Raw genomic sequence first — 5,603 nt, forward strand, 5'->3', positions numbered from 1 at the left:
GGGATACTTCTCAGTGAGTTGTTTGTCAAGAAGACCCTTGATGCCCCAAAACATTACAGGCCATTGCCAAGGCTTTTGGTTGCAGGCCAGAACTAGATAGTAAAAGCCTAGGACTCCACATGCTTGGGCTGCCCCTGGAGCTGAGCTGGAAACCTCTTCCTTGTTCACTAGCTGCTGAGGGCTGGAAAGACCTGTGCTACGATCAGCCTTTTGGGAGACAAAAGTCACCAATGGTGTTAAACAGCAGTGGACCCTGCAAGCCTTATGGCTAGCCAGCCAGGCCAAATGTAGCGCACAACTGGTGCAATAGTGGCTGTCTGCCCACTGTCCAGGAGGGAATACATGCCTGGTAGTCAAAACCTAGTCAAAATCCTATGGCTAGGGAGATCATAAACCCTAGGGGAGCAACGACTACTCTTGTGTGGCTAAATGGATGTATCAAACTGCCCTCTAAGCACTTGCATTTATGTCCACATAGTAATGCTACTATCACTTTTTTAAAAAGATTTTAAAAAATATTTTATTTGACAGAGAAAGAGGGAGGGAGAGAGAATGGGCACACCAGGGCCTCCAGCCACTGCAAATGAACTCCAGACTTGTGTGCCTCCTTGCGCATCTGGCTAACGTGGGTCCTGGGGAATCAAACCTGGGTCCTTTGGCTTTGCAGGCAAATGCCCTAACCACTAAGCCATCCCTATATCCCTACTCTCACTTTTGATTAGAGAACCTTCTCTTTTCAGATGGCAGTGACCACTGGATTGACTAAAAAATGGCCAAAGTGCTGAGAAGAATTGACAGTGGAATGTTTAGCACCAAACTGAGACATCTCCATCACACCCTCCAAGGCTCAGGGACCATTGTGGAAGAGGTGGTGGAAAGAATGTGAGAGCCAACAGAAGGTGAGGAGTGCTTACGATACTGTCTTCCAGACACAAAATGGTCTTGATGTTTATGACTTCACAGTGACTGACACTACTTACAAAAGACCTTCATAATAGGAGGGAAAAAAATGATGACATCAAAATAGAAAAGAGACTAGTTTGAAAGAAGAAGGGGCTCAATGGAGGGTGGATTTGAGAGGGGGAAAATGAAGATTGTGGGAAGAAATTACCATGGTTTATTGTCTAGATTTATGGAAGTTGTCAATAAAAAGTTTTTTAAAAAAACACACAAAGAGCTAAGTCCAGAGATCATGGGGGGCGGCATTGACTGGCTTTGGGTCCCCAGTGCCCCATACTCTGCAGTAGTAGAACCTCGGCGCAGCTTAAAACTCTCCTATGAGACTCCACTCTGAGCAGACACGCTCAGAGCACCTCTCTCTGTCTCTCCTGCGTGGCTCCCGCTTGCCCAATTCTGCACTGCAACTGGGACATGCAGAGCTAATGTTCCAGAGTGAGCCCATTAGGTGGAATTCCAGGAGAGTGAAAATATGTTCTTAGAAACTCTTTAAACTTCCCCAAAGGACAGAGTACATATAGTTTTATGGAAAAAAAAATTCCTGGTTCATGTGATACATGAGCTATGTACGGACTCCAATCTCAACTTTTATTTTTGCCTAGCAATGTCTTTAAATCATAGTGATTTTTTTTTTCCCCTCTTGATCCTGGATGAACATTGTGGGTAAACCTATAATTGTTGAATTGAAGTAAAAGTTATATGACACAAAACTAGGATCTCAGTAGTTGAAGGCAATTTGCATGCAAGCCTGCCAGCCAGAGTTCAATTCCTCAGCACCCACCCAGAGCCAAAGGCAAAGCGGTGCATGGGTCTGTGATCCCCACATGCCCACAGCAATGGGAGGCCAAGCTAAAAGAGCCAAGAAACTTGTGGGCCAAGCTAGACATAGGCAAAAGCAAGGGAGACCCTGTCTCAAAAAAGAAAATAAGAAATAGGCATGGTGGTGCATGCTTTTTCTTAAATTATTTATTTATTTAAGACAGGAAAGGAGAAAGACAAAGGAAAAGGCAGACAAGACGGACTGGGAGTGCCAGGGCCATTAGCCGCTGCAAATGAACTCCAGATGCATGCACCACCTTGTGCATCTGGCTTATGTGGGTGCTGGGGAATCAAAAGTGGGTCCTTGGGCTTTGCAGGCAAGCGCCTTAACCACTACGCCATCTCTCCAGCCCTGGTGCATGCTTTTAATCACAGCACTTGGGAGGCTAAGGTAGGAGGATTACTGTGTGTTTGAGGCCAGCTGGGCTAGAGTGAGACAGACCCAGCCTCAGCACACACACTCATGCACGCATGAGCACACACACACACACACACACACACACACACGGTGGAAGGACAGGACAAACACCTGTATGCTCATGCACACATATAACACCCACACACACATAAATAATAATAGCCATTAGCTATTTAAGATGCCCTATTCACAACATATAGTACAGTCAGAGTTTTGTGTAGATAGTACTTCTATCTAGTTCCATTGCATTTTCATTATCCTCCACAGGAATCCCCCACCTCTGCTAGAAATCACTTCTCATAATCCTTCCTAAACCCTGGCAACCACTAGTTTGCTTTCTGTCTCTGTGCATTTACTTCTCCTGGGCGTTTCATACAAATGGAACTGTACAGAACGTGACCTTTCTGTCTGGTTCCCTTCACCTAGGATAATGTTCCCAAGGTTCGTTTCTTGTGTCCTAGGGAGTGTGAGCAAATTCTAATCCCCCCTCCCAGAGAGGGCACTGATGACAGACCAAAGAAGTGAAGAAATGATTCCCGGCCCCCGGATCTGACTTGTTTAACCTGTGGGTGAATTGAGTTACTTGCAGAAGCAGGGCCTCGAGCCCACTCCAGCACGGGCGGCCACTCGTGGGAGCCACATCCCTGGAGCACCTCTGCCAGGGCTTGTTGGCAGCTCCATCTGACAATCTCTTCTCCCTAGTAACTACTACTGCTGGTACAACCGGGGGGCGGGGAAGGTTCCTGGTCTTCTCAGTTTGGGCACTTCTAAGTCCTTTTTAATTTTGTTTAACGAAGAAAGATTTATTTTATTTATTTGAGAGAGTGACAGACAGAAGAAGAGGCAGAGAGAGAGAGAGAATGGGCGTGCCAGGGCCTACAGCCACTGCAAATGAACTCCAGATGCGTGTGCCCCCTTGTGCATCTGGCTTACATGGGTCCTGGGGAATCAAGCCTTGAACTGGAGTCCTTAGGCTTCACAGACAAGCACTTAACCACTAAGCCATCTCTCCAGCCCCTTTTAAATTTTTAAAAATACATTTTTATTTGTCAGGCATGGTGATGCATGCCTTTAATCCCAGCACTTTGGAGGCAGAGGTAAGTGGATCGCTGTGAGTTCAAGGACTATAGAGTCAATTCCAGGTCAACCAGAGCAAGATCCTACCTCAAAAAAACAAAAAAACAAAACAAAACAAAACATTTAAGAGGGCTAAAGAGATGGCTTAATGGTTAAGGCATTTGCCTACAAAGCCAAAGGGCCCAGGTTCGATTCCCCAGGACCCACGTAAACCAGATGCACAAGGGGTGCATGCATCTGAAGTTCATTTGCAGTGGTTGGAGGCCTTGGTGTGCTCACTCTCTCTTTCTCTCCCTATTTCTGTCTCAAACAAATAAATAATTTTTTTAAAATTAAGAGAAGAAGACTTGGGAAAAAATGCATTTTATTTATTTATTTATCTATTTGAGAGATAGATAGAGAGAAAGAGGCAGATAGAGAAAGGATAGGTATGCCAGGGCCTCCAGCCACTGTAAACAAACTCCAGATGCATGTACCACCTTGTACATCTGGTTTATGTGGATCCTGGGGAATCAACCCTGCGTCTTTTGCCTTTGCAGGCAAATGCCTTAACTGCTAAGCTATCTCTCCAGCCCCTAAGTTGTTCTTTTGTTTTTGTTTTTGGGGTTTTTTGCACAAAACTTTTATTTCATGTGGTCCAAGTCTTGGGAAGGGGTCTGGGCATTACAAAGCTGCCTAGTGGCTGGAGAGGCTGGGGCAGAGGAGGGCCTGAGGGTGGTTAAGGCAGAGCAGGAGTCCCTGGAAGGCTGTGCAGGATCTAGTAATGCTTCAGGGTGAGCAGCTCAAAGAGATGCTCACCCAGGTTTGCCTGAGGGCTTGCCAGTCTGTGCAGACTGGTCAGGTGGTCCCCCATCTTCTTGATGAACTTCACCTCCCCACCCAAGAAGTGGTTCTTCAGTAAGTCACAGAGATGGGGGTCTGTGCAGGTGAACCCAGCTTGTGAAGATCCAGAAGAGCCTGGTTCAGGTTCTTCTCCAGTGCTGAGGCAGCTTCCACAGCCTCCTGAGTTTTTCCCCATTCATCTGGAGCAGGTTTCTGCGCATCCTGGAAGAGCGCCCGGCCGCCACGCTGCTTTTGCATCTTGAGTAGACGCTCCAGGCCCTTGCGTTTCTCTCCAAAGAATTGGCCCATGCCAAGCAATGCCACGTGGTGCCATCCAGACAGTAGCCCAGGGAGCGGGAGGTGTAGGAGGCCCACAGGTGCCAGTTGACCAGGCGGTTGATGGCAGCCTCCATCTCTGTGGAATAATTGTGATGAATCTGGGAGGTCATGGGTGGTCAGGCAATAAAGAGTTAGAAGGTTCTGGATGGTCCTGGAAGGCGCAGACAGCGATGAAATGGTCCCGGTGGTGGTGACTGGAGAGACTGGAAAGCAGCTGGAAATTTTGGGGAAAAAAAGAAAAGGAAGAAGTCCCCTGGTCTGTTCTGTCCAAACACTGTTGAAGCAAGACACAAACACAGGGTCCTCAGGTGCACCATCCCCTAAATTCTTTTTTTTAAATATGTTTGTTTATTCATTTGCAAGCAGAGAGACATACACAGACAGAGAGATGTAGAGGGGGTTGAAGAGATGGCTTAGCAGTTAAAGCACTTGCCTGCAAAGCCGACGGACCTAGGTTCCACTCCCCAGAACCCATGTAAGCCAGATGCAGGAGGTGATGCATGTGTCTAAGGCGGCGGTGCATGTGTCTAGAGTTCAATTACAGTGGCTAGAGGCCCTGGCTTGCCAATTCTCAATCTCTCTCTCACTCTTTCTCTCTGTCTTGCTGACTCTCTCATTAAAAAAATTAAAAATTCATTTAAGTTTTTAAAAAAGGGAGAACGGGCACACCAGGGCCTCTGGCCACTGCAAACAAACTCCAGTTGCATGTGCTGCTTTGTGCAACTGGCTTTACATGGGTACCGGGAGTGAAACTTGGGTCCTTGGGCTTCAAGCGTCTTAAGCACTGAACTGTCTCTTCAGCCCAGCTTCTAAATTTCATTAGCTTCTTAAGTTCTAGGAGCTTCCCTCCCTCCAGGAGGAAGTGCTTCAACTCAGAGGGAATACCATGCAACAGTCACCCACACACGGGTGGGCACCTCATGGCTTCCCACCACTTCTGATTCTTCTGTGGTCTCAAAAAGTCCCACGATTAACTTTCTCTGTAGACATCACTTAGTCGATGTCAGGAAGTCAGCAGTCTGCCCAACCCAAGTCTTGAAACTTCCAGCCCTCCTCCTGTTGTGGACAGCTGCTGTAAGGTACCTCCTAGGAATACTGTTGTCCCTCTGGTCCCCTCCCCAGCCCTCTCCACTCCTTTGCAAACTTCATCTTCAGGCTTCCCGGTTCCTCT

General features: G+C 47.3%; 1 pseudogene; it reads right to left on the minus strand.

Annotated features, from left to right (window-relative positions):
- Positions 1-4,028: 4,028 nt before the first annotated feature.
- Positions 4,029-4,542, minus strand: LOC101615615 (annotated as a pseudogene).
- Positions 4,543-5,603: the final 1,061 nt, after the last annotated feature.

This window comes from Jaculus jaculus, chromosome 7 (assembly GCF_020740685.1).
Source record: "Jaculus jaculus isolate mJacJac1 chromosome 7, mJacJac1.mat.Y.cur, whole genome shotgun sequence".
Classification (NCBI taxonomy): domain Eukaryota; kingdom Metazoa; phylum Chordata; class Mammalia; order Rodentia; family Dipodidae; genus Jaculus; species Jaculus jaculus.